This window comes from Myotis daubentonii, chromosome 2 (genome assembly GCF_963259705.1).
Source record: "Myotis daubentonii chromosome 2, mMyoDau2.1, whole genome shotgun sequence".
Lineage (NCBI taxonomy): Eukaryota > Metazoa > Chordata > Mammalia > Chiroptera > Vespertilionidae > Myotis > Myotis daubentonii.
The window spans coordinates 121,101,827-121,121,669 of record NC_081841.1 but is presented as its reverse complement, the minus strand read 5'-3'; the positions used below and the strand labels follow the sequence as shown (position 1 = coordinate 121,121,669).

The window sequence follows — 19,843 nt, the reverse complement described above, 5'->3', positions numbered from 1 at the left end:
CACTTTTATTATAGATAGTATTACAGATATCTGCCATTTTACCCCCCTTGTCCTCCCTTTTCACAGATCCTACCTGCCCCCTTCCAGATCTTCACTACACTATTGCCAGTGTTCTTGGGCTATGCATTTCCTATGTAATAAAGAGCTAATATGCAAATGATTGTTATGCCCTCATGCTGTCATGCGGTAACGGCTCAGACATTCAACACTGGGGAGTTAGGAATGGGGACCAGCCAGGCACAAATGAGCTCACGAGAGAGGAATGGGGACAAGCCAGGCTGTGGCCCAGGGGAGGGACGGCCGCCCGCCCCGTGGTCCCGGGCGTCAGCAGCTGCACCTGAGCCTGCGCCTGCGCCCCGGGAAAGGCACAATCCACAGGCACCATGGTCCTGGGCGCCAGCGGCTGGGGCTGCGGTCCTGGAGAGGGACAAGCCGTTCACCCTGTAGTCCCGGACTCCAGTGGCTGGGGCTACGGCCCGGGAGATGGACTAGCTGCCTACCCCATAGTCCCAGGCACCAGCGGCTGAGCCTGCACCTGCAGCCCGGGAGAGAGACAAGCTGCACACCCCGTGGTCCTGAGTGACAGTGGGTGTGCCTGTGCCTGCGGCCCTGGAGAGGGACAATCCACATGCCCAGTGGTCCCCATGGTTGCGGTCTCCAGCGGCTACGCTTGCCGCCAAGGAGAGAGAGGGACAAGCCGCCCGCTCCGCAGTCCCAGGCACCTGTGGCTGTGGCCTGGTAGAGGGACAAGCCGCCTCTCCGTATTCCTGGGCACCTGTGGCTGCAGCCTCGGCCAAGCCGCCTGCCCACGGTCCCCTGTGGCCGGCTCGGGCAAAGCTGGCCTGGGTCCTGGGTGCCTGCGGTCCTGGGTCCTGGGTAGGGGGCAAGGCAGAGGTGGTTAGGGGTGATCAGGCCAGCAGAGGAGCAGTTAGGGGCAAACAGGCCGGTAGGGGAGCAGTTAGGGGCGATCAAGCAGGCAGGCAAGTGGTTAGGAGCCAGTGGTCACGGATTGTGAGAAGCAGTTGGACATCCCCTGAGGGGTCCTGGATTGGAGAGGGCGCAGGACGGTTTGAGGGAACACCCCTCCCCCGTGCACGAATTTTGTGCACTGGGCCTCTAGTAATTATATAAGTTCTTTGCTTTATCTCTTCTTGTTCCACCAACCCCACGTGGAGTTATGTCAGTCTGTTCTATACCTCCCTGCTTCAGGTCTTACTTTGTTGGTCAGTTCATTTTGTTCATTAGATTCCACATATAAGTGAGATGATGTGATATTTATTTTTCTCAGTTTGGCTTATTTCACTTAGTATAATATTTTCAGATCCATCTATGCTGTCCCAAATTTATGAGATCCCTCTTTTTTACTGCTGCATACTATTCCATTGTGTACATGTGCCACAGCTTTTTTATCCATCTATTGATGGGCAGTTGGGCTGTTTCTAAATCTTAGCAATGGTGAATGATCCTGCTATAAACAAAGGGGTGCATATATTTCTGATTGGTGTTTTGGGGTTTTTAGGATATATCCTAAAGTGGGATCACTGGGTAAAATGGAAGTTCCATATTTTATTGTTTGAGGAAACTTCATATTGTTTTCCATAGTAGCTGCAACAATCTGCATTCCAACTAGCAGTAAACTAGTGTTCTCTTTTCTCCACATAACTTGCCAGCACTTGTTTGTTGATTTTTTATGATATAGCCATTCTGACAGATGTGAGGTCATTATCTCACTGTGGTTTTAATTTGCATCTCTCTGATTATTAGTGACTTTGAACATTTTTTCCATGTTTCTTGGCCATTTGCTTTTCGTCTTTGGAGAAATGTCTGTTCAGGTTTTCTGCCCATTTTTTAATTGGATTGTTTGTCTTTCTTTTGTTGAGTTGTATGAATACTTTAAATATTTTGGATATTAACCCATTATCAGATGTATCATTGGCAAATATGTTCTCCCATACAATGGGTTTCCTTTTCATGTTGATTTCTTTTGCTGTGCAGAAGCTTTTTGTTTTGATGTGGTCCCATTTGTTTATTTTTTCCTTAGTTTCTGTTGCCCTAGGAGATATATCCATAAACATATTGCTACATGAGATATCTGAGATTTTACTGCCTATATTCTCCTGTTCTCTAAGACATTTATAGTTCCATGCCTTATATTTAAGTCTTTTATCCACCTGGTGTTTGTTTATTCTTGTGTATGTGTAAATTTGTGGTCTAGTTTCATTTTTTTCATGTGTCTGTCCAGTTTTCTCAGCACCATTTGTTGAAGAGACTGTCTTTATTCCATTGTATGTTCTTGCCTCTATTGTCAAATATTAATTGACCACAATGGTGTGGGTCAATTTCCTTGTTTTTTTGTTTTTTGTTTTTTTTCTGATCCATTAGTCGATATGCCTGCTCTTGTATAAATACAAGGCTGTTTTGATTATAATGGCTTTGTAGTGTAGTTTGGTATCCAGTATTGTGAACCCTTCTATGTTGTTCTTCTTTGGAGAGATTGCTACAGCTATTTGGGGTCTTTTATGGTTCCATATGCATTTTTGGAGTATTTGTTCTTGCTCTGTAAAGTATACCATTGGTATTTTAATAGTGATTGCTTTAAATCTGGTATTACTTTTGGTAGTATAGACATTTTAGTGATGTTAATTTTTCCACTCCATGAACATGATATATGCTTTCCTTTGTTTTTTATCTCCTCTATTTCTGTTTCTTTCTCTTTTTTTTTCTCATCCAAGGATATTTTTCCCATTGATTTTTAGAGACAGTGAGAGAGGGAGAGACAGAGATAAATACCGATGTGGTAGTGAAACACATCAGTTGGTTGCTTCCCCCATACCCTCGACCAGGGCCAGGAGTCTGTAACCTAGGTATATGTCCTTGAACAGAATTGAACCTGGGGCCCTTCAGTCTGTAGCCTGCCACTCTATCCACGGAGCCAAACTGGCTAGGGCTCTTTTTAAAAAAATATATTTTTATTGATTTCAGAGAGGAAGTGAGAGGAAGAGAAAGATAGAAACCTCAGTGATCAGAGAGAATCTTTGATATGTTGCATCCTGCATGACCCACAATGGGGATCAAGCCCACAACTCAGGCATGTGCCCTGACTGGGACTCAAACCTTGACCTCCTGGATGCTCAACCCTTGAGCATTGCCATCTGGGCTCTTCCACTATTTCTTTTTTCAATGTCCTATACTTTTCCAAGTACAGGTTTTGTACCTCCTTATTTAAGTTTATTCCTAGGCATCTTGTTTTTGTTGTTGTAATGTTAAGTGGGATTGCTTTTTTAGTTTTTCCTTCTGAGAGTTCATTATTGGTGCATAAAAATTACATTGATTTGTGGATGTTGATTTTGTATCCTGCTACCTTTTTTTTCATTTCCATTTGCCTGAAGAATTTTTTTCCACTCATTCACTTTCAGTTTGTGTGAGTCCTTTGTTCTGAGGTGGGTCTCGTGTAGACAGCATATATCTATACTAATAAAAGGGTAATATGCTAATTAGACTGGATATCTTCTGGATGTCCTTCTGGAGAAAGCCACGGTGGTGGGGGCCGAGGCAGAGGCCATTAGGAGCGGTCAGGCCAGCAGGGGAGAGCAGTTAGGGGTGATCATGTCAGCAGGTGAGGGCAGTTAGGGGCGATCAGGCCAGCAGAGGAGGGCAGTTAGGGGGCAATCAGGCCAGCAGACAGAGGCAGTTAGGGATGATAAGGCCAGCAGGGGAACAGTTAGGGGCATCAGGCTGGCATGCAGAGTGGTTAGGGACGATCAGGCAGGCAGGCAGGTGAGCGGTTAGGAACCAGCGGTCCTGGATTACGAGAGGGATGTCTGACTGCCAGTTTAGGCCCCATCCTGCAGTCAGTTGGACATTCCTGGAGGGTTCTCAGACTGCGAGAGGGTGCAGGCCGGGCTGAGGGACCCCTTCCCACCCTGTGCACAAATTTCATGAACAAGGCCTCTACTATATATATACTAGTGGCTCGGTGCATGAAATTTGTGCATGGAGGGGGGGTTCCCTCAGCCCAGCCTGCATCTTCTCCAATAGAGGACCCCTTGAGGGATGTCTGACTGCCAATTTAGGCCCAATCCCACATCGGGCCTAAATTGGTAGTCAGACATCTGTCTCGCAATCTGGGACTGCTGGCTCCTAATCGCTCACCTGCCTGTCTTCCTGATCACCCCTAATTGCCTCTGCCTGCCTGCCTGATTCCCCCTAACCCCTCTGTCTGCCTGCCTGATCTCCCCTAACCTCTCTGCCTGCCTGCTTCATTGCCTCTAACTGCCTCTGCCTGCCTACTTGATCATCCCTAACTGCCCTCCCCTGCTGACCTGATCGCACCCCTAACTGCTCTCCCCTGCCGGCCTGATCTCACCACCAACGGGCCTCCCCTGCCGGCCTGACCTCGCCCCCAACTATCCTCCCCTGCCGGCCTGGTTGCCCTCAACGGCCCTCCCCTGCTGGCCAATTTGGTTCTGATTGGTCAGTTTCTATGCCAGTCAGCATCAAAAGCTCCACCTTCTAGGCAGCCATTAGGTCCTCACAGTTCACCCAGATTTGGTTGATTGGTTGGTTTCTATGCCAGTCAGCATCTCCATGCCTATCTCAGGTCTTGATCAGAGGGGCGTGGCTAATCAGCATCCTCCGCGGGAGAGAAACAGAGGTGCGGCTGCTGGCGAAGTCCAGAGAGAAAGAGAGAAGCAATGGCTGATCAACAGCTGCCAAGAAGGCTGCGGATCAGACCCTGCCTCTCTCTTTGGGCTTCTCTCCGGGCCTCTCTCAGTGCTAGGGCAATCCAGCACTGACTGCAGGACTGACTTTCCTGTGTTTGGTCGAGCCTTCGGTCGGTTGTTCGAACCCTGAGTTTTTATATATTAGGATGGGTCATGTTTACTTATTCATTCAGCTACCCTATGTCTTTTGATTGGAGCATTTTATCCATTTCTGTTTAAGCTTATTATTGATAGATACTTGTTTGTTGCCATTTTTATTTTTTATGCCTGTGTTTGTTTCTCCCTTTCTATTTCTTCTTTGTACAATAGTCCCTTTAGCATTTCTTGCATTGGTGGCTTGGTGGTAATAAACTCCCTTAGACATTTTTGTCTGCGAAGCTCCAGATTTCACCTTCAATTTTGAATGATAGCCTTGCTGGATAGAGTATTCTCAGATTCAGTCCCTTGCTTTTCATCACTACATACTTCATTACATTCCCTTCTGACCTAATGTGTTTCTGTTGAGAAATCAGTTGATAGTCTAATGCAGGGGTGGGCAAACTTTTTGACTCGAGGGCCACAATGGGTTCTTAAACTGGACCGGAGGGCCGGAACAAAAGCATGGATGGAGTGTTTGTGTGAACTAATATAAATTCAAAGTAAACATCATTACATAAAAGGGTACGGTCTTTTTTTTTTTTTTTTTTAGTTTTATTCATTCCAAACGCCGGCCATAGTTTGCCCACGGCTGGGACTCTAATGGGAGCTCCCTGCTAGGTAACTTTCTGTCTATGTCTTGCAGCTTTTAAGACTCTGTCTTTGACTTTTACATTTGCCAATTTAATTATCTTATATCTTGTTGTGGGTCTCTTTGGGTTCTTTTTTCTTGGGAATCTCCATGCTTCTTGGACTTGTGTGACTTTTCTTCCCTCAGTCTGGTAAGTTTTCTGTCATTGTTTCTTCAAACAGGTTTTCTGTTACTTGCTCAGCTTCTTCTCTTTGTTGTACCCCTATTATTCCGACGTTGTTTTGTTTCAAGTTGTCCTAAAGCTCCCTTAGACTCCCTTCCTTCTTTTTAATTTTTTTTTCTAGTAGCTGCTCTGTTTGGGTGTTTCTTACTACAAGGTCTTCTGACTCGCTGATTCTGTACTCAGCTTCTGCTTGTCTACTGTTGAAACTTTCCATTGTTTTCTTTACTGAATCTATATTGTTCTTCATATCCTCTTAATTGTTATTCATGTTGGTGAATTTTTCATTCAGCTCCTTATGTCATTGAGTTGTGTGTATTTGTCATCCACATTCTTGAGCATCCTTATAACCATTACTCTGAATTCTTTTTCTGAGAAATTACTTGCCTCCATTTCATTTAGTTACTTTTCTGGCGATTCCTCTTTTTCTTGCCTTTGAGGATTATTTCTTTGACTCCCCACTTATTTCAATCCAGTTGAATTTGTTTCTATGTTTTAGATCAAACTGCTATGCCACCCAGATTTTTTGCAGTGGTCCCAGGTAATAGGTGTTTTGTGGGCCCCAGTGGTGCAGTCTCTTAGATCTCCTGAGCTGAGTGTTTTAGCAAAGCCCCTACTTGGTTTATTTAGGTTCTCCTGATATAGTTGGGTCTTGAATGTTATTGTCTTGTTCATGAATGGAGTCTCTTCATAGGTTGTCTGACTATGTGACTCACCCGAACTTGTAGTGCAAGCTGCTGTGGATGTGCTCGGGGTCCCAGCTCCTGTGGCAAGGGTTGCCTGAGGTCTCACCAGTGTGCAAGAGATTCCATAGCCCAGGCCATGTGGTGTGCACTCTGTGGCTCATTGCAGGGCTTCCAGAGCCCACAGCCACAGAGTTGGGCATCTTGGAGTTCATGGCTGAGGCAGCACTTCCTTAGCTGGGGTGGGGTGCAATCGGCAACTCACTGTGGGGGTCCCAAGTCTGCGGCTGAGTTAGTGTGAAGTTGGCTGGGGTGGCATACACTCTGTGAATCACTGTGCAGCCTTGGATGGTGTCCAAGGCCAGTCTCTATGGTGGTGAGGCTGGGCTGTTAGCCCCATCTGCTTGCCCCTTCAAGATGGTGTGGTTTCTGTACCAGAGCCAAGCCGCCTGTGGAGTGCATGCAGCGGTAGCAGTGGCTCCCCCTCCAGGAGAGCCTGGTCTGCCAGCCCCTTGGGCTCCTGGGATATCTAACTGCCCCTCACACACTCACACACACACACACACACACACACACACACACCACCCAAACTGATTGTGTTTTGGGGTGACCCTCTGTTCCCCCCACCACACAATCACCACACTCTCATCCATGTACATGAGTTTTTCCCCTTTTTTTTGGTTTTGTTTTGCTCAGTCCCTCCCTCATCACTTAACTTTTATATGAACTTTCTCACTTTAATTGTAGCTTTAAGGAATTATATTTTATGAAGAATATTTGCAGAAATGTTACTTAAATTACAATTTTGTTTTCTTCTCACCCGTTACTTCCTTTTACTCTTCCTATTCCATCATTCTCTTTTCCCACCTTACCTTCTCCATTTTGTCTTTTACTCATTTATTTCATTTCCTTCTTTCCTCCCCTTTTGCTGTTTCTCTTTTAATCCCTCCTACCCCTTTTCTTTTTCTTCTCCCCCCTCTTCCTGTAACCTTATTTGGTTTAGGTAACAGAATCAGTTTTTCGACTGGAAATTAGGACTTCAGAGTAGTTTGGTTGTGTATGTGTGTGTATGTTGTGCACCATGGATTTATAGATAACTAGAGGCCCGGTGCATGAGAGTAGGGTCCCAACGGGGGTGGGGGGTAGCCAGGACCCAATCAGCCCTCCAGGCGGGCAGTGGAACACCCTTGCCAGCCTGGGATCCGGATCCGTCCCGCAGATGTTCCTGCCAGTTGTCAGGAGCCACCTAACAGCCACTTTTTTTTTGACACTTCAGCTGTTTATTCCATAATCAGAAATGGATCTATGTTACCACAGAGGTTGAAACCCCACTGTAAATAGATTGAAAGCAGAAAATAGGTAATTTCACACAATGTCCCAGCTATCAACCCAGATGGGTGCACAGGTACAATAACACATGAATGAGGGAACTCTAACAGGCTGTGGGGTTCAAGAATGTTACCCACATGGTAACAAAATCTAAGTGCTCTGGAAACCAACACCAGGCCAGCCACAGGCCTCACTTCACAGGATGACCCTAACTGGCATGGGGTACTGGGCTCTATGATGGCTGTGTATCTTTCTGTGTAGTTGTCTGTGGGCCAAATGCTCTCTTCCTTCTCATTTAGGGCGAGCAGCATGTGAGGGCAGAACACACTGTTGTGGAATGCAAAGGGCTTCTCAGAGATGAGGGGAGTGGCTGGGCCCATGGGGTGAGAGGTGGACACAGAGGACACTATCTCACCCAATAGTGGGGCAGGCTGGCCAGCCTTCATCTGCCTGACCCCACCCAGGAGGGACCAAGTAGGGTATCTGCCTCTCCATTCTCCATCCTTCCATCTGTGACACCTGTCACCCTTGCCAGGCCTCCCCCAAAGTGAGTTCAGCTCAATCCTTGAATGAAAAAGGGCACAGAGTGGGGGGCCTCCACTCCAGTGCCCCCTGATTCCCAGAGACAGGACCTGGTCGACAGGACCTGGTCTCAGGATGGTGGCCACAGCTGCAGACCATAGATCTGTTTCAAGAACAGTTGGGAATGCAGACTTTCGTATGAGCCCCTATTCCAAAAGGTGGCAGTTTATTCACATTGTGGCAAAGACACCTTAAAGAGTAACATAAGTGGGTAAAGTCAGGGCCAAACCGAGCCATTTCCTCATTGAATCTCTCTGAGGTGCGTGGACAGAACTGAGTCTCAGCTCTTCACAGGACATTTCTGGGGGTTTTTTAAGCCTAAAGAACAGTAGTTGGTCTCCATTCTTGTTCTTTGGGGTTTTTTCATTGTTCGACAAAAGGATACGTGCATTGGGGCAATCCTCTCGAGCTACAATATTCCAGTTGCACCCATGTGATGATGACAGCGCTCCTCAGAGGGAGGGAGCCAACAGATGGGGAGCAGGGAATTCTGAAAACCAAAGCGATGACAGAGATGCTAAGCCTTTCCTTCACGTGTCTGACATCCCTCCTCAGGCAGCCTGCAGACCGGGCGTCTGCTGGACCATTACCACTTGATGTCCTGGCAGGCTGTCCGGGGCCCTGCTAGGCAGTGTGCAGGTTCGCCTGGGCCTGGGGGAGTCGCCCCCGCCGCCTAGCCACTCCTGGTACAGCTCCTGCACATGGGCCCTGGTCTCCGGGGGCCACACTGTGAGGATGGCAGCGTAGATGCCTTCCATCTGCCACAGCAGTCCTCCACCTGGGCCTGACCTCTGCCGCTTAGGCATCACTGGTGCAGGCCAGGACCTCTACAAAGTGGCAGGGGAACTTGCCCCTCTACAGCTTCAGGACCACTTCTGGATGTTCCGAAAGCTGTAAGCAGCCTCAAAGCGCAGCAGAGCCTCTCCATCCCTTTCAAGGGTGACCTCCTGGAAATCTTTGTTCCTCAGGGTGCGGTAGGTGAGCACCCCCACGTCCTTGTTGAACAGCTCCTTGGCCATGTGCCTGAAGATGTGCACCAGGTACCCGTCGGAGCTGGCACCCTCGTGTAGCCTCACCTCTTCTTCATTCACATCTCCAAACAATGTGTCCAGGGCAGTGTTGTTCGAGGCAAGGTCACTTTGCTCCATTATCTGGACATTTTCACCTGAGGTTAACATGCATTCGGCACCCCAGGAACTATGCAACACTGTGGGAACATCTTCTCGAAGGGCCTCCGGTTTCTTGTCATAACACGGGGCCACAGTGATGTGGAAAATCTTGTCTGGGGACAGGTTCTGCCATCTGGTGAAGTAGTCCTTCACCAGAGAGCCAATGATCTGCTGGGGAGACTTGGCCATGCAGAGGTGGGGGGTGATGGGGTGACTCAGCATGCGCTCTGTATATCAGACACAGCCAGGGCAGGCGGAGGTCAGCATGGGTAGCCAGGGCTCTTCTTCACGGTGCTGGCAGTACCGATGCACAAATTCCTTCTGACTCTCCAGGATGCTAAAGTCTGCAGCTATCTTTATGTCAAAGACAGTGTGCACCAAGGCTTTCGAGGAAGCCGCAGAGTCTTCTGGATGCATTAGGGACACTGAGGTTGAATTTAGCAGCAAAATAAGGCAGAGACTGAGGACATATAGATACTGCTAGCACCTTGTACTGTTAGGTATCACATTTCTTTTTTTTTTTCAGTAACTTTTTATTTTTTTATTTTTTTTATTGCTTACAGTATTACAAAGGGTATTACATATGTATCCCTTTTTTCCCCCCCGCCCTTGAAAGTCCCCTGGCCTCCCCTACCCCCCAGTGTCTTATGTCCATTGGTTATGCTTATATGCATGCATACAAGTCCTTTGGTTGATCTCTTACCCCCCTCCCTCCTGCCCCCCAACCCTCCCTGGCCTTCCCACTGAGTTTGACAATCTGTTTGAGGCTGCTCTGCTTCTGTATCTATTATTGTTCAAAAGTTTATAATGGTCTCTATTATTCATGAATGAGTGAGATCATGTGGTATTTTTCCTTCATTGACTGGCTTATTTCACTTAGCATAATGCTCTCCAGTTCCATCCATGCCGTTGCAAATGGTAAGAGTTCCTTCTTTTTTACAGCAGCATAGTATTCCATCGCGTAGATGTACCACAGTTTTCTAATCCATTCATCTACTGATGGGCACTTAGGCTGTTTCCAGATCCTAGCTATGGTGAATTGTGCTGCTATGAACGTAGGGGTGCATATATCCTTTCTGACTGGTCTTTCTGGTTTCTTGGGATATATTCCTAGTAGTGGGATCACAGGGTCAAATGGGAGTTCCATTTTCAGTTTTTTGAGGAAACTCCATACTGTCTTCCATAGTGGCTGCACCAGTCTGCATTCCCACCAGCAGTGCACAAGTGTTCCTTTTTCTCCACATCCTCTCCAGCACTTGTCGTTTGTGGATTTGTTGATGATAGCCAGTCTGACAGGTGTGAGATGGTACCTCATTGTTGTTTTGATTTGCATCTCTCGGATGATTAGTGACTTTGAGCATGTTTTCATATGTCTCTTGGCTTTCTGAATGTCCTCTTTTGAAAGGTGTCTATTTAGGTCCTTTGCCCATTTTTTGATTGGATTGTTTATCTTCCATTTTTTTTAATTGCTTAAAGTATTACAAAGGGTATTACATATGTGTCTATTTTTTCCCCCCCCGCCCTAGACAGTCCCCTAGCCTCCCCTATCACCCAGTGTCTTATGTCCATTGGTTATGCTTATATGCATGCATACAAGTCCTTTGGTTGATCTCTTACCCCCCTCCCTCCTGCCCCCCAACCCTCCCCGGCCTTCCCGCTGCAGTTTGACAATCTGTTTGAGGCAGCTCTGCCTCTGTATCTATTATTGTTCAAAAGTTTATAATGGTCTCTATTATCCATGAATGAGTGAGATCATGTGGTATTTTTCCTTCATTGACGGGCTTATTTCACTTAGCATAATGCTTTACAGTTCCATCCATGCCGTTGCAAATGGTAAGAGTTCCTTCCTTTTTAGAGCAGCATAGTATTCCATCGCGTAGATGTACCACAGTTTTCTAATCCATTCATCTACTGATGGGCACTTAGGCTGTTTCCAGATCTTAGCTATGGTGAATTGTGCTGCTATGAACGTAGGGGTGCATATATCCTTTCTGACTGGTCTTTCTGGTTTCTTGGGATATATTCCTAGAAGTGGGAACACAGGGTCAAATGGGAGTTCCATTTTCAGTTTTTTGAGGAAACTCCATACTGTCTTCCATAGTGGCTGCACCAGTCTGCATTCCCACCAGCAGTGCACAAGTGTTCCTTTTTCTCCACATCCTCTCCAGCACTTGTCGTTTGTGGATTTGTTGATGATAGCCAGTCTGACAGGTGTGAGATGGTACCTCATTGTTGTTTTGATTTGCATCTCTCGGATGATTAGTGACTTTGAGCATGTTTTCATATGTCTCTTGGCTTTCTGAATGTCCTCTTTTGAAAGGTGTCTATTTAGGTCCTTTGCCCATTTTTTGATTGGATTGTTTATCTTCCATTTTTTTTAATTGCTTAAAGTATTACAAAGGGTATTACATATGTGTCTATTTTTTCCCCCCCCGCCCTAGACAGTCCCCTAGCCTCCCCTATCACCCAGTGTCTTATGTCCATTGGTTATGCTTATATGCATGCATACAAGTCCTTTGGTTGATCTCTTACCCCCCTCCCTCCTGCCCCCCAACCCTCCCCGGCCTTCCCGCTGCAGTTTGACAATCTGTTTGAGGCAGCTCTGCCTCTGTATCTATTATTGTTCAAAAGTTTATAATGGTCTCTATTATCCATGAATGAGTGAGATCATGTGGTATTTTTCCTTCATTGACGGGCTTATTTCACTTAGCATAATGCTTTACAGTTCCATCCATGCCGTTGCAAATGGTAAGAGTTCCTTCCTTTTTAGAGCAGCATAGTATTCCATCGCGTAGATGTACCACAGTTTTCTAATCCATTCATCTACTGATGGGCACTTAGGCTGTTTCCAGATCTTAGCTATGGTGAATTGTGCTGCTATGAACGTAGGGGTGCATATATCCTTTCTGACTGGTCTTTCTGGTTTCTTGGGATATATTCCTAGAAGTGGGAACACAGGGTCAAATGGGAGTTCCATTTTCAGTTTTTTGAGGAAACTCCATACTGTCTTCCATAGTGGCTGCACCAGTCTGCATTCCCACCAGCAGTGCACAAGTGTTCCTTTTTCTCCACATCCTCTCCAGCACTTGTCGTTTGTGGATTTGTTGATGATAGCCAGTCTGACAGGTGTGAGATGGTACCTCATTGTTGTTTTGATTTGCATCTCTCGGATGATTAGTGACTTTGAGCATGTTTTCATATGTCTCTTGGCCTTCTGAATGTCCTCTTTTGAAAAATGTCTATTTAGGTCCTTTGCCCATTTTTTGATTGGATTGTTTATCTTCCTTTTGTTAAGTTGTATGAGTTCCCTATAAATTTTGGAGACTAGGCTCTTATCAGATATGACATTGGCAAATATGTTTTCCCACACAGTGGGTTTTCTCATTGTTTTGTTGATGGTTTCTTTTGCTGTGCAGAAGCTTTTTATTTTGATGTAGTCCCATTTGTTCATTTTCTCTTTAGTTTCAAGTGCCCTAGGAGCTGTATCAGTGAAGAAATTGCTTCGGCATATGTCTGAGATTTTGTTGCCTTTGGATTCTTCTAGTATTTTTATGGTTTCCTGTCGTACATTTAAGTCCTTTATCCATTTTGAGTTTATTTTTGTGTATGGTTTAAATTGGTAATCTAGTTTCATTTTCTTGCATATATCTGTCCAATTTTCCCAACACCATTTATTGAAGAGACTATCTTGGCTTAATTGTATGTTCTTGCCTTCTTTGTCAAATATTAATTGAGCATATTGGTTCAGGCCAATTTCTGGGCTCTCTATTCTATTCCATTGATCTATATGTCTGCTCTTGTGCCAGTACCAGGCAGTTTTGAGAACAATGGCTTTGTAATACATGTTGATATCTGGTATTGAGATGCCACCTACTTAGTTCTTTCTCAGGATTGCTGCACCTATTCGGGGTCTTTTTTTTATTCCAGATGAATTTTTGGAGAGTTCGTTCTAGATCTGTGAAGTATGCCGTTGGTATTTTAATGGGAAGTGCGTTGAATTTATAGATTGCTTTGGGTAGTATGGACATTTTGATGATGTTGATTCTACCAATCCATGAACACGGTATGTTCTTCCATCTGTTTATGTCTTCCTCTATATCTTTTTTCAACGTCCTGTAGTTTTCTGAGTAGAGGTCTTTTACCTCTTTAGTTAAGTTTATTCCTAGGTAGCTTAATTTTTTTGGTGCGATGGTGAATGGGATTGTTTTTATAATCTCTCTTTCTGAAAGTTCACTATTGGTGTATAAAATGCCTCAGATTTCTTGGGGTTAATTTTGTATCCTGCTACATTGCCAAATTCATGTATTAAGTCTAGTAGCTTTTTGATGGAGTCTCTAGGGTTTTGTATGTATAATATCATGTCGTCTGCAAATAAGGACAGTTTTACTTCCTCTTTTCCAATTTGGATGCCTTTTATTTCTTCTTCTTGCCTAATTGCAATGGCTAATACTTACAGTACTATGTTGAACAGGAGTGGTGAGAGTGGGCATCCCTGTCTTGTTCCTGTTCTTAGGGGAAATGGTGTTAGTTTTTGTCCATTGAGTATGATGTTGGCTGTAGGCCTGTCATATATGGCTTTTATTTTGTTGAGGTATGATCCTTCTACTCCCGCCTTGCTGAGAGTTTTTATCAAAAATGGGTGTTGGATTTTTTAAATGCTTTTTCTGCATCAATTGATATGACCATGTGGTTTTTTTCTCTAATTTGTTTATGTGATGTATCACGTTTATTGATTTGCGGATATTGTACCATCCTTGCATCCCTGGGATAAATCCTACTTGGTCATGGTATATGATCTTTCTGATGTACTGCTGGATCTGATTTGCTAAGATTTTGTTGAGGATTTTGGCATCTATGTTCATGAGGGATATTGGCCTGTAATTCTCTTTCATTGTGTTGTGTTTACCTGGTTTTGGTATTAGGGTGATGCTGGCTTCATTGAATGAGCTTGGAAGTGTTCCTTCCTCTTGAATTTTTTGTTGTAGTCTGAGGAGAATAGGTTTTAGTTCTTCCTTGAATGTTTGGTAAAACTCTCCTGTGAAACCGTCTGGTCCTGGGCTTTTGTTTGCTGGAAGTTTTTTGATGACTGCTTCAATTTCTTCCATAGTTATTGGCCTATTGAGATTTTTAGATTCTTCCTGATTGAGATTTGGAATGTTGTATTTTTCTAGGAATTTGTCCATTTCCTCCAGGTTGTCTAGTTTGTTGGAGTAGAGCTGTCCATAGTATTTTTTAACAATCATTTGTATTTCTGTGGGGTCTGTTGTTATTTCGCCTCTATCGTTTCTGATTTTGTTTATTTGGGTCCTCTCTCTTCACTTCGTGGTGAGCCTGGCTAGAGGTTTGTCAATCTTGGTTATCCTTTCAACACATTTCTTATAAGGTTCAGAACATGGAAGAAGTCCTTGGTGTTCTGCTGTGAAACTTGGACTCCTTCCTCTGCAGTCACACACCTGTTACACGCCAGGAAGTCACTCAGAAATATCTTGGCATTGGCCAACTTATGGAATTCTGCCTTTTCCCCATTCTCCTAAGCTGGATACCAGATGTTGACTGCGGCATTCTCTTAGTCATCGGTTTTTGTTTTTTTGCTACATTCCTTCTGTGTGTGGTACTCACACTTCATCTGGATCAGGGCGGTTGGGGGCTGGCTCAAGTGACCTGAAAGAAGCACAGGGAGAGCAGTCACTGCTGGTTGCCCCTGGTGCTGCTGGCAGTATCCTTTCTTCCTTGTGGAGCATCTAAGGAGGGGAAGCGGCCACAGTGCCCAAGACCAAGTTCCAGGAGGCCGGCAGTGCTGTCAGGATTGTGCCGGTGGTGCTGGTCCGTTGGTGCCTGGCCTGCCCTCTGGAGATTGAACCTGAGGACTACTATGGAAGCCAGTCCCCAGTTCTGCCCCCCCACCACCACTGATTGATAGGAGCCTGAGGGTCAGGAGGAGGGACCAAGAGGTCTGTCTTCTGCCCACTCAACAGTCCCCTCCAAGCCACTCACCCCAGTTCCCCCTTTAGCCATCCCCTGATCAATAGGAGCCTGAGTGCCAGGCGGGGGCGGGGGGGGCAGGCGAGAGGGTGGGGGGGATGTGACCAGTTGTTTGGTCCTCACAGTTGTCACAGGCACTGGCTTTTTATATATACAGATTAGCTTTTTTTATAAAACAAAATTAAACTTCCAGATTTGGTAATACAGAGAGACTTTTTTTGAGAAAGATTCAGCTAATACTAGTAGTCTTGAATTTTATTTCCTGAGATTGAAAGTTTCACTAATTTCTGCTTCGTTAATAGTCATCACAAATGCTGGCATCGCAGGAAACTGTCTTCGAATTAATTTAACACTAGAAAGACTGAAATTTAGTATATACCTATATTGCCCAAAAGCAGTCAAAATGACTGCATTGTGAAAGAATAATATCGGAGCACTCTTCACTTATGTTCCTTAGCTTTTCCAATAACTCACTTCTATTCGACATTTCTTTCATGAATTTCGGGCGCAAAAGAAATAAAATAAACAACTTATTAGAACAAGTATCACTGCATAAAGATTCGAATACCAAGTACTAGTTTAGCTTATTGAGCAACTGCAACTTATCAAGTATCGACAATTTATCATGTACTTGTATGCTATCATGTGACGGTAATCGAAAAAAAATGAAAACTGTTATTTCAATACAGAGCCGAACTGGTCATATAAGAAATTTACTCAATTCAATAATAAGAGTCATTTGATTATTTAAAATTTCCCAAGCAGTCAAAATGACTGCTTTTGGGCAATATAGGTATAACACATATACATATATACCGGAAATGAAGGAGGGGGAGGTAACTATAATTATTAATAAACGCATTTATATGTTGTACAAAAAGTCACAAAATTCTAAGACATTGTGTCCTTATATACATAATTATTTTTCTAATTGAAATTAAAAAGCAGTCAAAATGACTTCCTTGGGCAATCTAGTGTTAAATGGGAGGCCAGTGTCAGTCAGGGACAAATCAGTTCTTGGAATCAGAACAACCTCTCCTTCGCAGATACTGTTAATACTTCAGCTTCGATTATGCTAGGTCACAATCTTTTGATAATAAATCTAATACCATTGCAAAGACCCCATTTACTATTAAGATTTCTCACTAGGATGATGATTGCACCCACTTTCAATTTTAATTCATGACATGGCATTCCCAAAGGAGTAATACTATTAAAAAACTCGATGGGAAAATTTTCCTTTTCAGCATCATTCGTTGAATCGATGGAATCATCACTCAAATATGTGTGAAAATCTCCATCAAATATAGCCAAAATTTCTTCATTTAATTTTTGAACGTGTTCATTTTTTGGACAAAGAATCACACGTTTAGATATATTTTTAATATTATCTATAGATATACTATTTCCAAAGGTAGCTTCAATAATAGATCCATTACAAATCACTTCACAGGGGATTTCAATAATATCCATTCCTAAATGAAAACTGCTATCAAGTTTGCCATCTCCAAGTTTTACTAACCTTTCGCTATAAGCAGAATCCTCTGATCTCATATTTAAGAGAGAATGTTCTGAAATATCCCCAAACACTACAGTACTTTAAACTCATTTGTAATATTGCTGATCGCATAGCATGTGGTACAATACTGAGACATTGTCAAAAATCCCCTCTGAGGAGAACTTTCCCACCAAATCCAACATTCAAATTCATAATTTATTTTAGTAATCTATCTATGGTTGGATGCCATAGTGCATTCATCAATAATGAGAAGTTGGGCCTTTTTAATGGTTTTGGCAACTTCACTCTTTATATTGAGTCTAGAAATTGAAGTTTCGTGTAATGAAATTGGTAATTTATATTGGGAATGAAAGGTTCTCCCACCAAGAAATAAATTTGCAGCAATTCCTGTAGATGCTGTGGGTAAAACATTACCACCATGACCTCTAATATAATGTATTAAAACTTTATAAAGATATGTTTTTCCAGTACCACCTGGACCATCCAAGAAAAAACATTTTGATCTTCGATGGCTGAAGTTATAGTCTGAAAGGCTGCCAACTGTTCATCATTCAGAGAATTTATCAAAACCTCTGCCTGTTATCGCTAGTACGATTTCTCAATGTATATGTATTCATTAATAAAGGATAGCCCGGAAGTTTGAAATGTGAACATTTCATTCCATGCAATGTGAATACCTCCTGAATTTTGTTAAGGCCATGCATTTCACAGTTCACACAGGAACCTTCTCTTCAGTATAATTTCCAACAAAAATCTTCAATAAAATGAGATTTAGTCTCATCCCATAATTAGTCTGCATCAGAAGGACATCCAAACATGCATATATATGCAAAACGTTGCCGTAGTTGTTTGGCCATATTAAGGATGATTGCATCGTCAGTCATATCTTTCCAGATAGTGCTGCCCATTAATAATTCTTGGTGTTTAGCAGCTTCATGAAATGTATCATAAATTACACCTTCTACGGTGTGCAAATCAGCAAAATTTATCACACCTTTTACATGCAGAAGCAAAAGTCTTACAGTAATATCATTCTGGTTCTCTAAAACTCACAGTGAACAGTCTACCTAATACTTTATTTCTGTCCTTTTGGCATTTTCTTCACGAGGAATTATTAAACACATAATGTCGTTGAATCCCCCAATAATAATAATTACTCACATTGAAATCTTCTCTATTCAATAAGAACCAAGCCATCACAGTCGAGTTATGCCTTTTAGCGCTATCTATAACTTCAGCAAAATCATCAGTATGAAAATACAAATTCTGGTCATTTGGCAAATAAATAGCTAATCTTATGATTTCATGAGATTGGTCATGCAATTCGCATTTCAAAAAGTCTCTAAACAGCCTCAGGAGCGCTCACATACCTGGAGTCATGAAGTCCTGTACTTCATCATGATTGATAATATTTTTTTTTCAGAAATTTGAATATTTGCACAATCATTTCCCTTTTAGATGTATTTAAATAAATATTTTACACTTTTAATGGATGTACAGACTTCAATGTTTATATTACAGTTATATATAAGGTGTAAATACAGGTTATAAGGGGCAATCCAAGTGTTATCGACAACTTTATTTCCAATAGACATGGTGCTACCAGATCTTTGTTTGTGTTTGGGATAGCCATCAATATTTCCAATGGTTGCATTTCGAAATTTTCTTGGATATCCCTTTGAACATTTTCCCTTTTCCATACATGGACTATTTGGATTTTGTATTCCACGTGGTCGATAGTTGATTTTACAATTTGAAAAAGTCGAGAACATTGGTCTACATCTGGAATTTCTGCCTTAACTATATGGCCAATACCATCTTCCATTCATAATTTGGATTCACTGTCTAATATTAATAATATGTGAGCAGAGGCAGTCCGTGTTTCTGGAATTCAATGACATGAATTTTAGCTATTACTTTGCCAAATCGAATTTACATATATCATTTGGTCTTCAGACATATTCTGTTGCAGATGCCGGCCTGGAGGAATTGGGCTCCCTCCTCCTACCTGACAGGGTCCCTGGTGGGGCCGATCAGGAGTGGGTCTGGCTGGGGAGAGGGTCCGTGGGAGGTTGGGGGCAGGGTGGATGGGGGCTCAAGAGGAGCTGAAGGCTTTGGGGGTGCATTTTCGGTCTTTGTGGCTTGATGCTTGGGTTGGTGGCCCACTTGCTGGCCACTGCTGTCTTGGCGTTCAGGGACGTGGGTCCCGAGGTGGAAGGAGGCAGGGAGGGTGCACAGCCCCAGCGGTGGCACAGGGAGGAAGAGCCTGCTCCTTGGCTAGCCCATTCCTGGGTCATGGCCCCTGGTCATGGAGGCATCTGCTGGCGACCTGGGGATGCACATGAGACAGGAACTCAAGTTCTTGCGTCCAGTGGGAAGGGCACTTGCTCCCTATCACCTTGGTTTTACAAGTGCTTTGGTTGAACCAGAATTTAAAAGTAGAAAGGCTGGTGCAGCCGAGCAGAATAAACCTCTGTGGCAGGCAACTGGCGGTCGATTGGGGAGCGGTTCTGCCCCCCTATCACCCCACCGCCACTGCTGGTCACCGCTGCCCCCGGATCACCCTGCTGCTGACTGGTTGTTCCACTGTTTGGTCAATTTGCATATTAGGCTTTTATTATGTAGGACTAGTGCCGCAGTGCACAGATTCGTGCACATGGAAAGGAAATTAATTAGAAGATGGCCAGCAGGGCAGGACTGGGCAAGACAGGCCAGACACACCCTGGAGCCAACCTCGAGGTCCCTCCTCAGCCAGCCACACCTGGGGTGGCACCATGGATCAAAGGTCATCTGCGGAGTGAGTGGGGTCCCTTTGGCAGGTGGGGTCCCTTGGCCAGGCCTGTGGGGATCGGGCCCAAACCAGCTCTCCAACATCCCCCATGGGGTACCAGATTGCAAGATGGCAGTT

General features: G+C 44.1%; 1 protein-coding gene and 1 pseudogene across 3 annotated transcripts in view; one reads left to right on the top strand and one right to left on the bottom strand.

Moving 5' to 3' along the window:
- NBEA (neurobeachin) overlaps positions 1 to 19,843 on the top strand; it is a 990,744-nt gene that overhangs the window by 95,512 nt on the left and 875,389 nt on the right. The gene's annotated exons all lie outside the window — the stretch shown is intronic.
- LOC132225887 (nuclear prelamin A recognition factor-like) lies at positions 8,817 to 9,862 on the bottom strand (annotated as a pseudogene).